At 44.2% G+C, this 23,912-nt stretch overlaps 1 protein-coding gene across 2 annotated transcripts in view; it reads right to left on the reverse strand.

Moving 5' to 3' along the window:
* LOC309881978 (contactin-4) overlaps positions 1-8,007 on the reverse strand; it is a 296,368-nt gene extending 288,361 nt beyond the window's left edge. For both annotated transcript variants that reach the window (XR_014318217.1, XM_082768563.1), the window contains exon 1: positions 7,884-8,007. The gene's annotated coding sequence lies outside the window, so the exon portion shown is untranslated. The remainder of the gene's footprint in view (positions 1-7,883) is intronic.
* Positions 8,008-23,912: the final 15,905 nt, after the last annotated feature.

Genomic DNA, 23,912 nt, shown 5'->3' on the forward strand with positions numbered 1-23,912 from the left:
CCATTATCACCCAAGTACAAATTAGTTTGACCTTTTCAGCTTTCTCATACTGGGCTTCCTTTTTTTCCACTTGACTTGAGAAAATATCGAGTCAGTCCCTGTTCTGCACTCGTCATTCTCAGATGTATCTGACTACTGTTTTTCCCTCCATCTGCAATTACAAGAGGCCCATCAAACACTGAATTCACCTGAGCAATTCTTGCACTCCAACCAGCATGCTACTGCAGCTCTGCAGGAGGGACCCAACTTTGTGCTCAGCATTGCACTGTATTTGCTTGTTCCATCTCTGCCTCCCTGTTAAAATGGAGAAAATGTGTGATACGTTCCTTTAATATTTATCGTGGGAAGTGCTGGCAAACAACATGAAAACCAGGCAGCAATTGAAGCAGAAACATAGAACAGTGTGAATGACCACGGCCCTGCTCACACAGCTCCGTGCCTGCAAGAGGGGGGACAGCAGTGCTTTAGTTCAGCACTGCGGATCACCCCATGGTGAGAGGGGTATCTTCCTAAAGCATCTTCCACCTCTCCCAAGTGAAGGAACTGGGAGCAGAAAGTCACCTTGTATATGAAAAGAGCATGACAGGGTGTATATGGGAGGGCTAAGTGGGAAGCACCTGTGGGAGCTGTGGAGGCAGAGGTCAGAGGGAAGGATGCTCAGTGCCTGTCCCTCCTGTCTGCAAACCTTACCCTGCCACTGACAGATGCCCACAGAAAGCAGAGCTGGCAAAGCAGCGTGGATTTCTATGTGGATTTCTGGAATCCCAGACTAACACTGAGCATCCTTAAGACACGAGCATATCCCCAGAAAGCCTTCTTACAAATCATCAGGGAAGAGCTGCACACCGACAAGGCTCCCTGATGCCACGCACCTCCCAGGACAGGTGCTCCGTACCGGCTGGGCGCTCAGTACCCATGGTCACTGATTTCTGCCAGGTCTAAAATCATCTCTCGTGAATCATCAGCACTTTCTAACAGCACGTCTGACTGCACTGGCTCCAGCAGAGGAAGCCTCGTGAGGTCTCAATCATCTTGTGTGGAAATCAAAAGAGCTGGGAAGGAGCAGGGCGGGCAGTGCCGGGTGAGAGAACCTGCTGCATCGGGCTGTGTGAGTGAAGACAGCAGCAAGTACAAAACGCTGGGCAAAGCTGGGGTAAACTGTGGAGCAGAATGGCTCTGTGGGTTAGTAAAGAATCACAGCACCGATGGAGGAAACATGTCGAGGAAAAAAACAATGCGCTTGTGTATGTGTTCTGCAGAATTACAAATCCTGAGCAAATTACACAGGGGAAATTGTGTGCGGGGGGTCATAGGCTCCTGCAGCAGCTGGGAGGGGCAGCAGCCTCCCTAAATCCCCCCAAATCCTCCTCCCAAACCTGTGAGAGCGCAACAGTGACAAGACGAGGCTGGTAGCTGAGTGCTGCCCCTGCAGGATCAGGCTCAGCCCAGGGTGGGCACTGCCATTCTCAGTGGCACAGTCCTGCAAGGGGCCGGGGGGAGAAGAGCCCCAGCGAGCTGTTTTAGAAGCAAAACACAATGAAATACAATAGGCCGTTTATTCTGAGCAGAAAACATTTAAGACACGGAAAAAAAAAAAAAAAGTTACTGAAATGTGGCTAGAATAAGAACAAATCTAACCCCAAATAAATTGCATGGAGAAATCACCAATCTGATGTATTTACACAATTCATATTTACTCGTGCATATCAAGGCCTGAACAGAAATCCAGTGCTGTACACTGCTAAGAGCTGATTCTGTCTGAAATTACTCTTCTGCTGTACTTCATACTTCATTCATTTCTCCTTCAAGCTATACATGCACAACAGAGGGCATTATACATCTCCCTAATTGAACAATACAGATCAATTAAATATGAAAAGTCATTCTTGGACTAAAACCCTCTTAGGCAAATGTTCTGCTCTTATGCTAAGTAACTCTTTTTAGAGCTTGGAGTTGAGTGCTGTTCAGAAGCTTTTTTCAAAAGACTGGGAGACAAAGACCAAGAAGATTCATTCATTCATTCATGACAGGATACAGAGCTTTTGCCTCCATTTCACAAGAGCAGGGTAGTAGTGATAAAAAAAAAATTATTTGATGAAAGCTATTTGCTACTCTGTACAGGAGGTGAAGCACCCTCATCTGCTTAGTACTGAACATGCTTCTCAAACACATCTTGTGGGTCACACCAGAAATACAAAGTACAGTTATTCAGATAATAATATGGAGAAGGAACCACATGAAATAAATTTATGCATTGTCTGTAGCCCACCACCAATAGGTTCCTCACACATGTGCTGTATAAAATATGGTAGTCCCACCCAAGATCCAGGAGTGGAAGATGCAGCACTTCAGCAAGTAATTCACACTCTTGATGGTGTCAGAAACCTAGATGTCAACAGGCAGTGTAAAGCCTGCCTGACAGCAGCTCAGCACTGCAGCAGTAAGCCATAGGGGATGGTTATTTTGCCATTGACCCACCAGTACATGTCCTTCACTAATGTATGAAACTGGACTGTAAAAGATTATTGACATAAACCTGGTACAAACCTAGAACAGCTGAGGTAACAGAACCAGCCTCAGGGTTCAGAGCAGAACCCAGTTTTTCTATTGACTGATAATTAGCAAAGCCCAGAAAGGGGGAAATGGCCCAAAACATGGTTATGAATCAAACTGGGAAAAGATCTCTGCTCAGGGTTTTACAGCTATCACCAAAAATAAGTGCAAATGGGAGATCAGAACCATTAACATACAGCCATGAGCAGGGAAAGCAGCAGTCACTAAATACCCTGTTGACTTTCACAGATGGCTAGTTGGGTTTTCACATTCCTATTATTGGAAGCATAGAGATGGAAATGTGTTTAATTGTTTGAGTATGATATTGTTTGTGAGTCTTCCCAAATAATACCCTCTTATCTGCATACCAGTTTAATAAACCATGCACTTACTGTTCTGTTAAAAAATACTGATAGGTTATTGCTATTCAGTACTTGAAAATTAAATTACCATTCATAATACAGGTTTTTCTATTACAAACACAAAGTATGGTATTTATTCCCTTTCTTAGTCTAATTGACTAAGATGACCCGCTGAACCTTATCTAGATTGGGTTTAAATACTGCATCTCTTCATTGGCTAAACATTTATGTAAATAAATTGTAAACACAGATTTTGTGCGAGGCCTAAAAAGTTCTTACACAGATAGGGTTTAGAGAAGAGAAAACCAATCTGGAATTTAATCAGGTCATCTCAGGACTCACTTGCCTCCTGACCAGTTACAAATGCCCACTGCAATCACATCTTTTGCCCAAGACCTCACTGGTCCCGTACGTGACTCTGTTGTAAGGCAGCAAGTCCCAGCAGCTCGGCAGTGTCCCTTTGCTGGGTGCAGCCCCCTGCCACTCCCAGCACGTTGGTCAGGGACACTGGTAGAGGTGTGAAGGGCACAAATTTGGACCATGCTACTGGTGAACAAGGTTTGTGAAGGGAGAAGGAACATCACAGCATGTTGGCTTCTTGACTTAAAGCCTAACAGTTGGTCTTTCAGCCTACTCTGCAAAGAAGAGTGGGAAAAGTCCAAATGAGATGGCTAATAACAAATATGTCCAATGAGTCCCACCGAAGTCTGTCTCAAAGCCTCTGGAAAAACAAGGAGAAAAGATGGTAAAGTACCATCATGGTAAAATTTATTTGTGTTCTGTCTGCACGTCGATGCTCAAACCCCTTGCCGTACCACTCAAGGAGCCCTGATGGAGATCTGATTTTGCTCAACTCACTTTTTCTCCCCAAATAACTATGAACTCATTCCTCAGGAATGACTTTTAAATGTCCCATAATGCATTTTATGAGAGGTTGGTACTGGAAATATCAAAACATTTATTCATTAATAAAGATGTTTGGCCATATCTGAGACATCTCCAGCCAACTTTCAAGTAACAGAGCATCAGCTGCTGATCAACTGGGAGCTTATGGAAGGATTAACAGAAAAAATAAGTGTTGTAGAAGCACATTTTTGAAACTGATAGTTGTTTAACACAGTTTTAAATAAATCCTTGTAAAGTCAATTTAAAAAATATAATAGTTGTAGATTATTTCCTTGAGTCCACATCATTTATTTTTTTTAAGTGGTAAGCGTGTCACTTACCTTACTGAAGTCCAAATGCTGATACAGCTATGCTGTGATTAGATATCACAGGGAAAAAAAATTACATTGCAGAGTCCAAACTTGCTCCTTATGCTTTAACTTCCTAAATATGAATCACGAATATGGATTACAACACCAGATTAATTGTTTTTAAACTGCTTTGACCCTCTTGGTCCAGAAGGTCTGACTTTCAGTGATTTAACTCAGCAATTCAAAGAAAGAAAACTCTTTCTTTTTCTTGCTGTCATGCTGAAACAGATTTTTATCCTACAGATTAAGATAAAAAGTGACTGCTTGTATCCAGGGAAAAGCAAAGAATGAAGTTATTTCCCAAGTACAACACATACAGTACTGGAAACACTGTTTGGTGCAGAAAATATTGTTGTCTTAGCTCATAATGAAACACGAACCTTGTTTATGCTAAGACTGTAAGCAGATTTGACATGAGAGTTTTTATTTTAATATCAGCATTTTGGGTGGATGATTGTAGGGGACAGGGAATAGTGTATTCTCATGAAACATTAAATTGGGTGGATGGCATCATTATATATTTGCTTTGCTAATAATAAAAAGAATGAATCACTACTGTCATGATATTCATATTTATATTTGATTAACCACTGTAGCAGATAACAGTAAAGATGTGTGCAAGTTTAAATCTTGGCAGCACGCCTGGATTAGCGCTCCGGAGTTGACATTTGTGGATTTCATGTGATTCATGTTACTTCCCTGGGTTTGTGATTACCTTCCTGTCAGGGGCTGCGCATCACTCATGCAGCAAGCAGCAGACTCACAATTTCTGCATTTGAAGGAAAACTCCCAACTGTTGCACCAAGCCCTGCTTGAAATAAGCCCGTCCTCTTTGTAAGAACAGGGCTGAGCAACGGGTCACAAGCAAAATCAAAGGCAATGTGAAAACAGCTTTTACAGGGACATTACCGGGTCACTCTAGGCCATGAACAGAGGTGTGGGAAGAAAACCCAGACTTGTTCTAATCTAGCCTGGCTAAAAATAGAGCTGTGATGATTTATGAACTTTCAAACACAGCAGAGGACCCGCACGCAGGAGCAGCCTCTGCTGTGGTGCCCGGGCTGGGGGCTGCGGTCAAGGGAGGGGATTTGGGGGGGTTCGGGGTGGCTGCTCCGACCCCACTTGTGCGGAGCCCTCTGGGGGCAGCATTGCTTCCAGAAGGCTCCACTTTCGGAGACCACGAGAAAAAATGAAAAAAACGTGCTCTGGGTATCCTGGGGCTGGCATGCCTCCGGCTCTGCCTCATCTTTACTCCCGGTGTGGGTTTTGTTTGTTTGTTTTTAAATCAAGCCAACTAAGCAGAACTGTCAGACAAAGCCAACTCCCTGATTCAAGGGAAATAAATTACTTGGTGCCAGAATATATAAAAAAATATATCCTAAAGTTTTGCAAATTTGGCAAAATTCTACAGGAGCTTAACAACTACACCTGGTTTCATAGGTGCCCCCGACAAGTTAACACAGACACATATTTTAAATCAAGGCAATGCTAATCCCACAAACTGTAAAGGCTGAGGATCAGATGTGGATATCAAGGAGAAATACTTCTCTGTACAGCAGGAGGTGCAATTTGGGAGCCAAGGGGGGTTCTCTCACCAGCCTCTTGCTGTCTTGCAGTGCCACTGCCTTTGCCTCTGGAACAAATGCTCCACAGCTGGTGCTGGAAATTGGTACTTAGGGAAATACCCAGTGGAGGGATTAACACTCAAAATGCACCTACAGCCACCACAAGGAATGTCCCACAGACCATCCAAGAGGGCTTATGCCACACCACTGCCAAAGGGGTCTCTGTGGTCCAGCATGGGGTGCCAGCACCCACCACCACCCACCACCCAGGGCACACCGAAGGCACACTGCTCCTTGTCTCAACCCATGGGGACCTCGGGCAAGGGGCTGTGGGGATCCAGACATCACTGATAATGCACTAGGGCACCAGTCATGTACAGTTCAGGCTAGAAAGAAATATTGTTTCATTCTGTTTAGTGTTTGGATGCTAAGGGAGAAGTGAGGTAAAGCAAGGTAAGCTTCTCTTCTGCTGTCTTTCGCATCCAGTGCATACAGCTTGTCCTCAGGTAGAACAGAACAAGCTTAAAATTCTGGGGACAGTGGATGGACTAGAAGAAAGCTCAGCTCCACTGCAGCAGGTACGCACGGGGAAATTCCCAAGTCACCCGAGTTTTGCCAGGCTCATTCAACTCCAGCTCTCAGCAGGCACACCGTGCTGTACGCCTCCAGGCTGGCTAACACTCGGGGCAGGAGCCCCCCAGGAGCCCCGGGATGGGTGCCATTTACAAGGACACACAAAGTTTTTGGTGTAGCTTCCTCCAAGGGGTGCGTTCACTTGGTGGGAGCTGATGAAAAACCTCCCGAAATCAGGCAAAACCCGGCAGAGGTATTTAGCTCAGCTCAGAGTTGAGCGTGGCAAGGAAGAGGTTGCTGCACCCAGCAGAAGCCATTGTCTAAAGCAGGCTGCTCTGGGAAAATTAGCAGTGTGCACACCTCTAAATGAGGCTGTACAGCGAGTAAAAGAGGGATTAGCCATGTAAAGTAAGTCCTTTTGGTATTAGATTAAAAGGGGGGAGGTGACTTTGAAGGATTATTCAAGAGCCATTTAAGCAGTTTTCAGGGACTTACAAACGCAGGGTAAAAAAACGCGAGCTCGCTGTGTCCAGCAAAGAAGCCAAATGAGTGTCCTGGCCGGGAAGGCAGCAGCAGGGGCTCCAGGAGGAGAGGCTGGAGCGGGCTGGCCCCGAGCGCAGCAGCGGGGCCCCGCTTCCCACGGCCGCGTGGGGCGCAGCTGCGGGCGGAGCGGGGCCGGAGCGCGGCGGGGGGCGGCCGGGGATGCTCGGGGCCACCGGGGAGCTCGGGGAGGCTCCGGCACCGGGCGGCCGGGGGCTCACGGAGGTCCCTACCCTCGCGGAGCGATCGACATCCTAGGACGAGGGTCCCGAGCCGTGCCACGTAAACAGGGGGATGCGCAAGAGCAAAGACAAAACCCGGCTCCTCTCCACAGCCAAATGTTCCCCGTGTTCCCCGCACCTCGGGGCGCCTAATCAACATGCTGGCTCTTAATCCTTTGCCCACATTAATCCAGAGAGAGGAAATGAATGCACTGCTGCAAGACATCAGGCTGCTTTATTAAACCCTCCTCGCAGAAACCAGCCCCTGCTTAGTCTAAAAGGTGATGGATAATTAGTATGTAAGATACAAACTATTTCCACTTGTTATGCAAGCTGCATCGTTTAATTTGTAGTTTAGAGAGCAAGTCACTCCTGTCTGGGATAAATAAAACAACATGCTGCATTATGTTGCTCACGACACGGAAGCAACATCAGCCAGGAGAAAGCCAAAGAAGCCAAAACTCGAGCAGGAGAACGCTGGCTGCATCAAGCAAAAAGTTATGCATGCATTTCTGCCAGCCTGCCAGGGAGCATCCCTCCGGCGGCAGAGCCGCGCACACCCCCCCGGCCCCAGCCCCACGCTCCCCACCGCCGCCCCCAAGCCCCGCAAAGGCCGGCTCTGCCCGACCCCGGCTCTCCTCCTGCATCCCCGAGGAGCATCCCCGGCGGCGGCGCTCCCCGAGCCGCTCGGCATCGCGGGGACCGCTCCGCACCCCGCGCTCCGCACCCCGCCGCCGGTTCTCTCCTTCATCCCTGATTTCATTTCCACCTCCCCAACCTGCCTCCCTCCTCCCGGCACTGAGCTGCGCTTACCTGGACGGGGCAGGGGGCATGCTGGGCTGTGCTAGGCTGGGCTGTGCTGTGCTGGGCTCGGTGGTCGCTGCCTGCCCGCCGTGCGCGGAGCCCCGAGGTGCGCGGCTCCCGCAGCAGCCCCGCGGCCGCAGCATTGAGCGGCAGCGGCCGGGAGCCGGGCAGCTCGGCGCAAACCCCACCTCCCAAACCTGCGCCGTGCACGGGGGGCGGGCGGAGGAGCGGCGGGTGCGCGGCCGCCCTTAACCCTTCTCCCACCCCGCTCCCCGCAGCACCGCCGCCGGGGCTCGGCCGGGCACCGGGCGGCTCCCCCCGGTCGAGCGCTGCCCGATACAGTCCCGGTGCCAGCAGCCGGGGAGCCGAGAGTCCCCCCGGTGCGGTGCTGGACACCTCACCGCTTCTCCGAAGCTGCCTCCGGTAGCGCTGCCAGCTTTGCCGTGATTGTGCTCACTCTTCCCAAGCTGCCTCCCTCCACCTGCCCAGTCCGCCCTCTCCTCTCATCCCCTCGCTGACCCTCCTCGTCCAAGAAAAGAGAGTGTTTTGGGCAGAGAGCTGAGCCCGCAAGCTCCCACCCGTGCCCCTTGCAGCCCCCTCACCGCTGCTCCACCAGCAGCCGTCCTGCGCTGGGACCTTCCCCAGGGTCGCTGGTGGGGGTCTCCACTTGTCACTGCAACGCAAATAATGAGGCACGAGCTGCTTTGAAAGTCAGGGTTCGAGCTTAATGAGCAGAGTGATTTAAAGGCAGAAAGAAAAGCAAAAATTGGATGCAGAACTGAAGGTGGGACCTACCTTTTCCCCTGTCCTGGAATATCGTACGGGGAAGTGCTTTTAAATGACTGTGCAAAAAGTGTCTTTCAGTGCAAACAGGGTACTCAGCCTTAACTGTGCCTCCCCTGGGTTTTGAGGGATTAAGTGAAACCCTTATTATGTTTAATTATCTCTAGAGTTGCTCTCTGTGCTTGCTGCCTTGCTTTATGGTTTAATAAACTGCACATCGATATAAACTGAATGACAATTAACATTAGTGCAGGTTGGATTCGCGTTTATTGCTGCTCACAGGTTCACATTCAACGTGCCTCTGCTCGGAGGTTTCATTGCTGCCTAGCAGCACCTCTTCATTAGCACAGCTCCCAGCTCCAAAAGGCAGCTGGAAAACACCCCCAGCAGCTCGGGGGCATGCAGGGACCCTGGGATCAGACCCTCGTGCTGGCCCGTGGGGCTTGGGCAGCAGCAGGGTTCCTAAGGGTGTGTCTTGCACCAGCCCAGTCCCAAACAGCCACCCAGTACCACTGCCCCCAGTGCCTTCAGGACACCTGGCTCCCATATGATGGAGGATGGCCCCAAGGACAGACCAGTGTGTGCAGAGAGGTCAGGAAAGGTGCTGCCTTTCCTTGTCCTGGTTATGCTCTAGTGTTGGATGTAACAGCAAAAGCGGAGTCTGGAGGAGCCAGGACTGTTGTACTTGAGCAGCGTATGAAGGAATCCCGCATGTTATGAAACGTTATATAAATGTTATGTGTTATTTGTGTAATCTCATTCTGATTTATACAATGGTGGAGACTGCTCAGTAATCCAAAATAAATATATTTCAAGTTTAGCTCTGAGTGTTTTCAATCTGGGAGTGCCTGTGTCTCCAAGGTCACCTCATAAATCCTGGCACTGTGGCACGGCGCTGCCAATCTGTGTGGGGTGTAATAACTCTTGAGGGAAATCAACGCTGAAAATGCTGCCGAATTTTTCAAAAGGAACATGGGTAGAATACATCATCACAACCCATCTGAGCATGCAACAGCCGTACAAGCGCCAGAGAAAAACATCATCCACTCTCAACTGGGTGGCAACCAAAAGCAAATGAGATCTGAAAGGTAAAACCATGCAACGGGGGTGTGCAGACAGATGGCTCCCCTGGAAAGCCTTTTGGTCATGCCACCATCTCTGCATACGGTGTAACTCACCGCTGAAGTGATGAGCAGTCGAGGTCACCTGCTTTGGTTCTAAATGAGTCCACAGACAAGGCCAGAGGTGGAGGAATAGGAAATGAAAGACTCCATTCTAAAATTCAGACAAATTCTTTTTAGCAAATAGTCTAAAATACTTCATAAATCCAGCAAGAAAAACTGCCTTGCAGGTTTTTAAGATAACTCAAAATAATATAGCTGACATGTTGAATAAAGGCTTACAGCGCGACCTTCATCGCACGCTGCTGTGCGACTGCATGTAGGCTTGGCAATTGGGATATTCGTGCCAGAACACTGCAACGTTACTTAGTGTGGTAATATTAATTACGTGAAAACAAACTACTTTTAATTGCCATGAAGGTTGTCACACAGGCGTGCAAGCACAGCCAGGCAGAAGGCCACACCAGCACCATCCCTGAAGCGTTTGTGCTGCCCTGCCCGACCATCGCTGTCCAGTGCATCCACGTGCTCCCAATGCCTATGGAGGTGCATGGCCCTGCAGCGCTTCCACACCAATTTACAGGGATGAAACAGACACAGGGCCAGGCTGTGATTTATGGATGCTAAACTCGCAGCCCGAACTTGGCAGAGGCTCCTTAGTTTAGGCTCCAGTTCGTGTAAATCTTGGAAAGCGTTTGGGCATTGTTTTCCTAATACGATAGGACTTTGTTAAGCAGCTCCTCTTTAAATGTCTGATACAAAGCATCTCTAATGTTTACACTGTAGTTTTGTCTGACCTTTAATTAAAATACCAAGAGCATCTTTACAAGGTGATGGCTATTTGGAAAGTTCTTTGAGGGGCTGTTTTAGTCTAGGGTTGCTTATACCTCAGCGACACGGACAGTGATACAGCATACAAGTTTTGTAGAAATTTGCCTTTCTTTTTAACCATTACTAGCCTCATGTCATGAGTTTCATTTCAAGGTAATGCAATAAATTCCTCATTTGAAAGGCGATAAAGCAAGAAAAGAATAATCAACAACTGGCTGCGAGTTATTTGTAATGTGATCTGTAAATATGCCCACATCCACAGATAAGTGACAGCACAGATGGTGAGATGTGGGAGAATAAATCTTTTAGACAAAGTTGAAGTGATATTAGTGCTGTGGAAAGGTGGTAGATGGATGGCCTCAGAGGCTGATGTCCTGTCTCCATGTGAGGAAGAAACTGAAGCAAAACCTGTGTTTTACCAGCACAACCCAATGTATGTTTCAGAAACCATTGCTTGGAGCCACAAGGTAAAGATTTCTCTGAATTGATTCAATCTTTGGACACTCTGTTGAGGTTCCTGCTAAAGATGTCAGTGAGTAGCAGTTTCAGTGAAGTATTTTGAAGAATGTGGATATTTATTCCTAATAAGGGCGTTGAGAACCAAACATCCAAGCCTATGAGCTTAGTGGCATCAAATAATCTTCAAATAGTACCTTCTACAACTTTGCTATCCAAGGATAAAGTACAGCACTAGGCTTTTCAAGATGAAGATTTTCTGATAGAGTTTTAATTTTCTTCATTTAATTCTAAATTTGTTAGGCCCATAAAGTCTCTGGATGGCAATGGCACTTCTGCCTGCCTCAAGGAGCACCAGAATGGACCTAAAAATAATTCAGTAATTGCTGGAAAAGAAACTCTTTTGCAGTCTAAAAAGCTCATTTCAAGTAGCAGCTGAGTCCAGATTCTTTGTGTGTTGTTCATTGGACTTCTGTACCAAACTCTCCCTGAACCTTTATAAAAACCCCTTGGGGCTTACATTTCCTAGACACATTTGATAATAAAACACATTTTTATGACCAAGTTACCAAATAATGAAATTCAGGATTTTTGAATGAAAATGATGCAATCCTCAAAAGGTAAAACTATAATTTATAAGTCTAAATTAATGCCTTAGGTTACAAAGCAAAGAATTTTAACGTTTAAAAAAAAAAAAAAAAAAAAAAAAGCAGAAGAGGAAGAGCCTGAAGCTTCTCAGTCTAATAGTTATAAATTATTTTTGTCATGATTAAGATTCCAATGTGACACCCACTGCTACATTTTAGTAGTTAGAGAAACACATTAATATAAACTTCATTATCTGCAGTGTTTTTTTTTTTTTTTTTTTTTTTTTTTCTTTTAGATTAGATTTGAAATGCAATGATCTAATTACTTCAGAAATTAAAAAAAAAAAAAGCTCACCATATTTCTATGTCATCACAAAGGGGAAGTTTCAAATGATGCAACCTTAGTAATATAATATGTATGTTAAAAATGTTAAAAATAAGTACCTTTAAAAAGACAAAATTCAGAGTGTGTTGCCACGATAAGGTGCTGACATTTATAAATGCCATGTGATTAGCATGTGAAGAAGAGATACACATTCATTGTATGCTAAGACCTATTAATCATCCGTCACCTGATAAACATATGGCATAATGCCCTCCCCGTTCCCTTTCAAAGTCCTAACAGCGATGGCTGTGGGCGCTGATTACTCAAAAACTTTGGTTTGCGTGGTTACCAATGTGGGACAAAATTAAAGAGTGGGTGCAAGAAAGCGTCAACCAATAGCCTCATCAACCACCCTGCTGGGGTTCTTCTTCCAAAGTTAGCCTACAGTGCTCTGGTACATTTTCTGTTGTAAATATTCTGTTGAAAACTTTGCTTTTTGGCCTTCAGGGAATGAATCTGCACTTGAAGCTTCACAAATGAGCACTCCAGCCAGGTGAAGCCCCACTGATTCCAACGTATCCCTGCATCATTTTCCATGAATCTGACTGTATGAGCTGGGGAGAACTGACAGCTTTTCTTCCTACAGAGAAGCCGGCCTCTGGAGTCAAGCTCTCCAAGCCAGATAAAATTCCACACATCCAGAGAAAAGCCAGCTCAAAGCACTTAGGAGTTCATGTCCCAGAACAAGAGTTATGAGCTTAAACACATGGTCCATCTTATCCAGCATCTTGCCTCAAATCATGGCTGCCATGAGATATTCCAGAGAGAGGAGCAAGAAATATCTCCTTCCTCTAGGACATGTAGCAGCTGAACATCCTGTATATGTACTGCCAAATGCAGGCTTGAATACTTTCACTCTGACACTGTAGCTGTTGATGTGTACGTCTCCTACAAACACATGCAGACCTGTCTCCTTCCACCAGCAGAGCCTCCAACTTCAGAGCTGCCTCAGGGCCTCAACAAGGCCCTCACACAAGCCACCCATCGAGCTTTCACTGATTTAGAGTTACAGGGTTGAAGTTGTAGGTGGCTAACTAAAACCCCTTCAAAATACGAAACACTCTTCTCAGAAATGAGAACTGGAAGGCCGTTAAGGCTTTCCCTAGAATGGAAGCCACGGAGACAATTTCGAGCAAGACATAGTCTATTGTTAATGTACAGATAAGGAAGGACAAAAATAGAACTGGATTAATTTCAGCACAGAAATACAGGGAAAAATATATTTGTGCCAAGAAAAAAGAAAGTAATAAAAATTTTTATATGAAAGATTTCTATAGAGGCCATTAGAAACAGCAGAGAGAAAAAAAAAAAAAAAAAAAAAAAAAAAAGAGCATAGGAAAACATCTCTCTGCAGCTTATGAATAACAGATAAACTTCATTCCAGTAATGATAGGGCAAGGATTTATTTGAAGAGTAGTAGCCTGCCAATAATAAAGATAAATACTTTTATAGCCTTTGGAAGAATAAAAACAAAGCTGAGTTTCTTTTTTTTGTTGTTGTTTTTAATTGAAACAATTATTTTGCCCAGGACATTTGACAGATAAGTTATTAACTGCCATTTTTGAATTTTAGCACTGTACAGCAGTTACCGACATGCTGATTCTGCAGACATACTTTCCTAACAGGGATTGTATTATTGTGGAAGGCATGTGGGCAGTACAGGAACATGTATATTCCCGTTTAAGTCACCACCTGAAGATAATATCCCGGACTGGCTACATCTTATGGGAGAAAACAGAACCAAACCACTTTGGCCCAAATGTGTTTATGATATTTAAGTATAGAAGTGATTTTACATATATGATGAAGCAAGAAAAAAGTCAAATTGGTGTAAGCATGTTGTAGAGCATTCATAATGCTGCACCACCAACACTGTGAGACATCCAGCAGGTGCCAGGCAATGTGTTGCTTACCCACAAATCCATATCTCCCAAACTTGCAGGTACCACTGCTTGTACTTTACCTGTGAGAAACTATCTTCATTTTGGGGACTGTATTAAAGGGAGCAGTTGGGGAGCTGCTGTATAAACCTGATCAGAACACAGCATTTACATCTTGTGCTGCAGTTGCCTGATGGTGCATACAAACTGGCTGAATTGTTTGAGTTTATTTCATGAGCAGTTGCAAAAGCAAGTATTGCTGTAATCACAGTCTTCACTGGAATTACCTCCCCTGCTGCACCACAAGAAGTATGCTGTATAACTAGAAGTAACACATTAAAGCTGGTGCAAGAAAACAGAGGTCCAAGGACACAAAAATATTTGTCCTGTTGAAAGAAACAACCAGAAGCTGAATCTTCTTCTTTCTACCTCGACATCTCAGGAACTAGGCCATGTTGGAAGCCATGGGCGCAACCACCACCTCTCATTGTCTCCTCTGCAACTGAACTTGTCTGCTGCTCCAGATCCCCACACTCAGAGGTGCTGTTTCTGCCCTAACAGACACTGAGCCCACTTATTCCTGCTCTTCTCTGGTAGTGACAAAGAATAATCCATATATTTTCAATGCCTGGATTATGTCTCCATTTTGAAAAGCAAACCTTTGCAGAGAGATCACCAAAACCGTCCATAGCCTCGCTCACACCCCAGGGGCTCCAGCCCATCACACCCCTGAGGGTTATGGGGGCTTCAGCACAAAGGTGCCAGGGTCACCATGTCTGTTGTGGGCCATGTGAGCATACTGATCTCTGCAGATGAATGCAAGTTTCTGGTGTGGTTGGTTTCACCTGAGCTGAGTATTTACAAGGTGAAGGCTTTCAGGATGCCTCTGTCTTGAGGAGAAACAAGTGCATGGAAGCAAGTGGTAAATTAGAGCTAAATAATGAACATAAATGCTTCCAAATTTTTATTTTTATTTATTTTTATTTATTTTTGTGTGTGTGTATTCTACAAGCTTTGTGAACCTTCTTGTAGCGGCAGAGCTGCTGGTCATTAAATAAAAGGAAGCAGAAGAAAACAATCGCTGAAATTTTTCAAAAGCTAAGTGTTGTTGTTTCTCTCTCCACCCCCCCCCCCCCCGCCCCCCTTTTTTTTTTCTTAAAGAATGGATTTAGCTCCGCAAAGGAAAGGCAAGTGAACCATTTGAAACCCTAAGGAAATGCTTACTCCTTCCTTTGCAGTGCTGAGATGTTCCACTAAGGCTTACATTATTAAGAGTCTTCCAATGGATTTATGAACAGAAGATTACATTCTTAATGCTGCTTCTCAGAAATTGAGTGAATAATTCAAGGCACACCAATATACTACGGAAAACAGAAAAGTACCTTGCAGCTTGGTACCATACAAAGAAAGTGAGCCTTAAGCTCACTCAAACTATATAAACTTGATATATGTAGCCTAAAGACCACTGCGTATGAGACAGCTGTATGAAGTGAGGTGGTATAAAGCACTGAGCGGGAGCTGCAGAATATGTAAACAAATGCTAGCAATAATGCACAAGTATAACATAAGACTGATAGCACTACCCATGAAAAACATAGTAGTTGGACCATTAATAAGATCCTTTTGTGCTTCGTATTGACAGATTTAGAGCATCTGCTCATCAGAAGTCAAAGAAATTAGAGTGATAGCCCAGGGCGGTGAGTCAGCTACCAGAGGAGGTTCATCTTCGTGTCAGGAGGAGGAAGCAGCCGCAGTTGGAAGCTGCCTCTTTAAATACCTGCACTGTACCCTTTAACAACATTTTTTTCCCCTTTAAGAATGCTCTTGGCAAGTAAGGTTAGGCTTCCATCAGATGTGCCAGGATGGGAAGAGGCCCTATTATGCATGTGAGATATTATAGCAGAGAATGGTACTATTCTGCTAGATTTGACAGGGAGCTGCTAAAATGGGTGGTGGTATGGGGAAACTTGAAATGGGAATGGTTTGGTTGGAGATTGTTGTATGCAGCTCAAGTCATTTTGAAGTAACCAGTAAACCAGTCATCCCTACACACGAATTCCTGCTGAGGTATGAGAAGAGGCCTATATCCAATGACCAGTGGAGGTTAAGGCCAATGTAGACCCAAGCAAAGAGAGAGGAGCTTAAGATTATCAAGAAACTGTATTGAGGTATTCAAGGAAATGCCTCTTCCATTCTTGCCCCTTCTCTGCCTACCAGAAGCTGGCATCACCCATTCTTCCCGGCCTACCCCAGAAGCTGATAAGGGACCTTTGTCTCCATGTGGAGAAGGGAGGCCTGCGGCAAGCCAGGAGCCCACACTGTGTGCTGGAGGGGACGGTGTGAGCGGTACATTTCCCGGAGGTAGGGGCCGCTGCCCCCCGAGAGCCATGCTGGAGAGGGTATGGAGCTGATGCAAGATGCAGTGAGCCAGCAAAGTGATCTCCAGGGAAACCTCTCATCCAAGGCTGGCTGTTTAATTGTGAAATAGGGACCGGTGTTGATTTGCCTGTCTGTCCCCTGTGAACACTTCTTCTTCCGCAAGGAGTCAGCCTCCCTGAGTGCTAACCCTACAGCGTTTCCATCAAAGTCATTATCTGCCAAAACCGTCCTCAAAATGCTTACATGCCTGCTCAGCTGCTCATTTGAGCAGTGCACAGGGGACACCCAGCCCGGGATGCCAGGAGACTTCTGCGAAGCGTTTCCCACCAGGGCTGGAGCTGCTGGGGATGTGCCAGGGCTTGGGCTGCACCCTCCAGGGCTGCTCTGCCCAGCCCATCAAGGAAAAAGGATTTTATCAGGGTACTGGTTGTAAGCTTTCTGATTCAGCCTTGGTGCCTGGGGGACTCAGAGTTTGCACAGTCCCACCAGGAAGGTCCCTTGCAAGATTTTACATCTGCTAGAGCCTGCGTGAGCAAAGTGGGACAGTAATATCTGCTTTCCCCACTTTCAGCATAACCTCTTCAGGAGAAGAAAAAGATGGCATAAAAGAGCAGATCTGAGCTGCCTTCATCAGAAAGGAGCCTTCCCCTTCTCAAACACGCACACCTTGACATCTGACTCAATATCACAGTTAAAATTGATCCCTGTGTAATGTCCCAAAGGCAATAAGGGTGAAGAATGTGTGTCCTTTACTACTGTTGGGTACCCGTTCCCTATCTTTATTTTAAATTACTGATGATAAATAAAAAGAAAGAGCAAAAGAAGATCGTAAGAACAAAAGATCATAGTCTTTTCTGTGCTATGGAGTGATCCAGCTGATTTAAGCATGTAGAAACGTTTGATGCTCACTGCAAGTTACTTTGTTATGTGCTCAGATTAACTGTATGTGGTTTGTCTCACTGCTGTCTTTGTTTGTGGGCTATTTTTAGATCTGAAAAATGTTCAGCAATTAGCTGCCTTCTCACTGTGTTTGTTCTTCACCAGACGTTGCAGGTTCTTTCTTTCCTGCGGTAAGCCTAGCTGTAGCTGCTGCACGCTCGGCTTGTCTTGTGCCATGCGCTCAGCAGCGTGAGGCTAGGAGCTGATTCCTGACCTGTTTGCCATTCCCAGCCTCCTGCTTCTTCTTGGGTAATCTGAACATTCAGTTTTGCATTACGCAGGCTGTGCTGCCTATATAGCCCACAACTGCAATAATTGTTCTCTTTAAACATTGTCATTTGCTACCCAGCAGTATTACTGTGGATAAAGTCAGTAATAATGAGTTTTCTACTATCAAGTAAAAGAATCAAGTAGAGGTAAAAATGACACCAGAATGTTAAGTCAGTGCTGTTTAAGACTGAGATAAATTTTGTTTTGTTGTGCAATCCCATCCTCTTCAGCTTTTGCAGAGCCTCAGAAGATCTACCCCATCCCACATTCACCTGCCGTGAATCCACACAGCACTCATGGCAGCTGCAGACCAGGCAGGTAGCTGGATATTTGTTTAATGCTTTGGCAATATTCATGACATTCTTATTTAATGTCAACTCCCACTTGATTTTACAGGCAATTATGGCTCAGTTCAGGCTATTGTATCAGCCTGACTTTTCTTCCTTCCTTTCTCCCCTTCCTTTTTATTCCTGGATATTATACCATTCGAAATCTGTGTCAAAACCTGTTTACACTCATTCCCATCTACCACTTACACAGGCACTTTGATAATGTGCCTTTGCTGTAAGCACATAACAGAGGCTGTTTCATATGGAGAGTGACACAAATAATGAGTAGAAAACGTGTTGCATTCTATGGAAGTAATTTATTACCAGACAGAAAGCCAATGAAGGTCCATGCACTATTTTTGCCCTACTTTGATCTTTAGGGTGTGAAGCTGATACAGTGGCATGTCTCCAAGCTGGCTCCTGGCAGAGAAATATTTCATACTTTGGTTTGGTTTGTTTTCCTTAGCATTAGTTGAAGCATAAATTCTGCTTTTTTTTTTTTTTTTGTTTGTTTGTTTGTTTTTTTTTTGTTTTGTTTTTGTTTTTGTTTTTGTTGTTTTTCTTCTCAGAAAGGAGGGGCCACAAAGACAGAGGATAGTGTCCCCCCATCAGCATCCATCAAGGCTGGTGGCAGCGAGGCTGTGCTCTACCTGTTGTGTCCTTGCATCTGCACAGTGTGTGTGCCAAGTGCTCGTTGTCTGTCTGCTAGGAGAGGGAAGTCAGCAGAGCTACTCTGGGTTACCGCCACTCATAACTTCCCACGTGTACTCCCTAGGAATGCGTAAGAAAGAGAAATCCTCTGAAAAGTATTGTTTCACCCAGTTCTACACTTTTGCCTCGACAGTATCTCCTGCAAGAGTACAGCCATAACAGCTGAAGGAAAATAAAATAAGAAAACTATGTCACTCTCTCATATCTTCTGACTTTTACAGTTTGATATTCACAATCAGATAATAGCAGCTCAGATCTTTTCTGTCATTTTGCCCAGCACGCACTTGGAATAGCAGTGAAATTTAAACCGCTATCTGTAATATTTTTATTGAGAACTATATGTGAGGAAAGGTATCTCGCTGAAATAAGCACCTTAGCCATTTCTGCATTTCAGGAGGGTTCATTTTTGATGACACACACTGCGTATGAACCTTCATGATATACTGGCTAGGCAGTGGAGAGCAAAGTCACATGCAGACAACAGTGATTTCCAATATTGCTGATATTTGTAATTGAAGGAAACAGATGAACAAAACTTTCCTCTCTAACCTTCCTGACACATCAGCTGAGCCCAGGATGACATTCATAAGTAAGTGTTTTGCCCAACCTTGTCTGAATCTTCAGGCTATCTTATAGTATTATCATTAATGTCCATGAATGTCTGTGGCTTTTGTTAATTGAAAACTTATTTCAAGTTTAAACTAGACTTTCTGGAAACCTATCTTAATGCCTCCTCTGTTGGAGGTGTAATTTCATTCTGCAATTAGATGCTAACATTAAAAGCAGTGACTACAGCAGCAATGGTCATGCAAAGATATTGTAAATGTGTGGAAAAATTGAAGCCTCACTTATACTCTTAAAAACCAGCACCATCTTATTTTCACTACTTCCTGAGTCAAAGCAATTCGATTAGTGTGCAAAACAGGTTCTTAATTTCTCTTTTGTTTTCTGCTTGTTGTAATTATTTACGTTATAAATAGGCAGCATCTCTCAACATATGTTTGCTCTGCTTTATGTTTTTAATAGAGCATGCAGGAGTAAGGAAAAAAACATATACGGTAAACAGGATGGCTGTATTCCTCTGGGAATTTATTTTTCTGTTTATTTTATGTTTCCTAAGACACCTTTCAGTGTCCTGAGCTAATGTCATTCCAACTTCTCTACTTCAGCTCATTGAACCCTCTCTCCACTGTCACACCATCGGCAAGAAATGAGAAATTCTGAGGGTCAGTGAACAAAGCAAATTTTCCCATTACTGCAAGTGAAACTATTTAGTTTTGGACTATTTGTATCTGTGATGCAGTGTGCCAGTACACTAAGATGCACTAAGAACAACACTTCTAAAATACAGTTTTCCTTGTTTGGCACTGCCATATAGATTTCTGCTGTAAAAAACTCATAGGTTAATACTCAGGAGAGGATTTTTTCCCTTTCAGCTGCTGCTGTTTTCGTAGTTGACATCTATCAGTTGTTTTGACTTCATTAAAAACAAAGAAACAAACAATCAATCAAACAAATATAAAACCCTAACAACCTATAGATACCACAAAGACAAAACTCAAAGATAAGTGAGCACAGCTTCCCAGTCTGACCTCTCCACCAGTCTGCAGCCACGTGTGTGCCTCTGAGCCTTACAGAGGCTGGGTAGGAGAAACGAGACTGATTCTGCCATTCAGCTGCAGATGCTTCTGTTTCCAAAATCTGCACTGGAGCAAATATTCCCCTGCCTACTAAAATCAGACACCAGCATGTCTGTCAAAAATCAAATGTGTCAAGGCTACCTGTCTGGGTTGAGAACAGTTTATTACACTTACAACATTTACAAGTTCTCCAACCTAGCTTAAAAGTATTTCTTTAAAAAAAAAAAAAAAAAAAAAAAAAAAAAAAAAAAGGAAAGATTTTGGCTGTACAAATAAAACTGCTAAAAATCAGAACAATCATAAGCACCCTGTGCAGTGCAAGAAGTCTAGAATGCAAGTAAATAAATCACACTAACACATGGTCAACAGAAGACTTATGGCATAGCTCCTTGTCAGGTGCCAGTCTGTGACCCTTGCCTCAGAGGTACTGTTTGTTATTTACTTTGTGAAATGGCTGATCATAACATTAAATCCTGCAGGCCTTCCAACTTACTCGCTTGGTGTGTCAAGAAAGCAATAATAGGTAAATTTTGGAGCAAAAAAATATTGAATCATTTCTAAGGTCAGGTTGTGGAAATAAAGAGACTAAAGCAGCAAAACAGCAGGGTAAGTATCTCCATAGTAATCGTTTACACGACCAGATAATTCAACAGCTTGGAAACAGCAGTCAACAGATCTCTTCCTATCCATCACCTGCCTTGGAAACCCTTACTGAATAACTATGTTTGTACTAAGTGCTGATGCAGCGCTTGTATTTCTTCCAGAACCAGACATGCAACACTTCAGCAAGCATATGATAGCATAATTGTTTCTGATGCTATATCTCAGTTTGGTACGTTCTTCAGAATTTGATGGGGATAAAATGAAGTCCTTTCCAGAGATGTGTAATATGTTATACCAAATTTGTACTAGCTTAAGATTAGCTGCTGAAAGAGGCTCCACATTTTTATATTTTTTCCTTTTCCACAAGGCATTATGGAAAATATGTCATTTAACTAAACATAGTTCACTTAAAAATATTGTTATCTAAGTATAAAAATTGATCACACTCAACTAAGGATCTCATACTAACCTCTGAATTTAAAAACATTAAAATAATCTTGCAGCTTAATAGCAATTGGTTCTTCTTTTAAAACTGTCCATTTTAGCCTTATTATTCCCAAGTGGTTTTAGACTTCTGTCAAGGGATTTCACTGTTTTAAGGTCCTTTTTATGAGCAACACAGAAAAGGAAATGCAGATGCTGATTTGGAAACCTTTTCACGTTACCTGTTGACACGGCTGTCAATTACTGCACTCTGTCTGACTAGCACCTACACTGTATACTGGCGTGGAAGGATTTTTCTTGTAGTTATTACTATTTCATCTTCCTAACTGATCTGACCCTACCTTCATCAGCTTAATTGGGTGAATCATGGAGAAATGAGTTTTAGTTTAACTGGAACGAATGCCTCATTTCAAATGTAGCATGTTTGAAAAGCAGAGAATTTTATTTGCTGAAAGATTTTTTTTTTCTCTCTTTTTTTTTTTTTTTTTCCTCTTAATGCTGTAACATTTTTTAATTCATTTGGTGCAGTGCCTTCTTTCTGGCAACAATGTCTAAGTATGTACAGAGAGAAAACTGGAACAAGACTTTGATTATTTGAATATAAATTAAGCTAGAGGGTCTATTGAGGAAAACACCCCAAAAAGTAAAATCTCGCTTCTTGTTTTGCTCTTACTGAGCAATAAAACACAAAACACTGCAGGAAAACTGAGCTGGCATGGGAGCTGCCCCAGCTGGGCTTTGGCACCTTCACTGTGCTCCTGGGTCTTCACCTCAGAGGGGATTTGGGTTATTACCACACGTCTCTCGGCTCGGCAAGGGCTTCATGCTCTCTGCGTTTTTACTCACCAGAAAAATGTACTTGATGCATAATATTGGTCTTCTGTTACAAAGGATGGTAATAAAGGGAAACCCCGGTGTGTTACAGAGAAAGGTTACCTTGAGCCATGGGAACTGTCCACATATCACAGATGTGATATTAAGCTGCTGGTTTGATCTTCTCTCCCTCACAATTTGCACTGAATTTTTTTTGCTCTTGTCCACATAGTCTCATGAAGAAATTTCAGTAAATTAGTGATTTTTACTCGGTTTCTTTATAAAACCAGGAGACCCACAAAGTGGTGATTTGATTCAGTTGAAACTTCATTGCCTATAATGTTGCAATAATACTTTAATGAAATTTACCCCGATTCAGATTTCAATAGAAAAAAATACGCCGTAACATAAATTCTCATCATGCTAAAAAGCCTTGCCCCCAAAACACAAGCAAAGAAAACAAATGGTTCCAGTAATTAAATTCTACATCAGCATGGTTTATTGGTGGTGATTAATAAAATAATGGCACTATGCAGCTCCTGAGGGCTGACACAACTGGCGGTGTTCTGCTGAAGTTGGTAGAGTTACAGCCTGAGACTACAGTCCAAACAATGCCACTAAATTAGCTGCCATTAAAAATAACTTTTACTATTTCAGACTTCATTAGCCTTTTCTAATTTGGATGTTCTCCTCATGTAATCCTCAGGGTTTAAAGCACTGCTTGGTGTCATAGGTACAGCATACATGTACATAGGTACAAAAGGCTTCCCTCTGGGGCTTTTGGAGAAAGTGGCCACAGCCTGCCCACCCACGAGCATTCTGGTGCTGCTGAGCTCTCCAGCTCCCCAGGTCCATTGCCCAGAGCCCCTGAGCAGCCCTAAGCTCCTCTGCACCTGCCTGGGTGGGAGTCTGTCCTGCTTGCATGTGTGACCAGAATTGCAAAACTCGGGAAGGGAAAGCACAGAACTCTAAGATAAATGGGGTGCATCTGGTAGAGCTGCTTCAGACTCCCTTAATTTGCTCGGCCAGCACTGACTCAGCAAATAAGCAAAGGTCTGCATCACCTTGGCTGAACGGGCAGGCTTGTAGCACCCTGTGGATGGGCACTCTGAAAGAGTTTCACCAGAACTGGCTCCCACCGGTCACCATTTCACCTGCACAGCGTATTCTCCCTCTCTCGAGGCAGTGAAGGCAGCATTACAATACTGTTCCATTTTATCGCTAGATGTACGCCTCTAGAGGGCAAAGCATTCTCCCCCCAGCACAGCAGTACACACACTGGACCCTGCTTTCTCTCCTCCTCCTATTGGAGTGCTGATTTGGCCATACCTGCACTTTTCAGGAGGGTTGTGTTCATTTGGAAAGCTCAGGTGATGGGGGAGTTCAAACGACCATCTCCTCTATTGATCTTTCATATTTCTGAAGCGAACTGAAGGTGATCTTTTCACTGCCTGCTCTAATGAGACCAATAGAATATTTCAGGGGAAAGCACTGGATAAAAAGAGAAGTGATTACTGAAAGTCTGCTCCTCAAAAATATCCCGCCTATAAGCAGGAACTGTCATTAGACTAATGTATGTTTTATAATTACCGAAACACTTTTCATACTATAAAAGCAATGGCACTGAAACCAGCCCCATGCTGCACAAAGCATCTAATATTTGATTTGTATGGGTTCAGCCTTACAACACTGTTAATGACGGCAAACGAGGGAAACACAAATACTGGAAATAGCTGAAAACAATTTGGAAGCAGCTAAACAAAGGATGCATCACTTTGCAGTGGCAATCTGGAGCAGATTTCAGTGAAGCAGGAGCTGTGCGTGCCGGGTGACCGCTGGCCCATGCTGGGAGGCAAATCCCTTCAGA

This window comes from Aythya marila, assembly GCF_965140915.1.
Source record: "Aythya marila genome assembly, chromosome: 10".
Taxonomy (NCBI): domain Eukaryota; kingdom Metazoa; phylum Chordata; class Aves; order Anseriformes; family Anatidae; genus Aythya; species Aythya marila.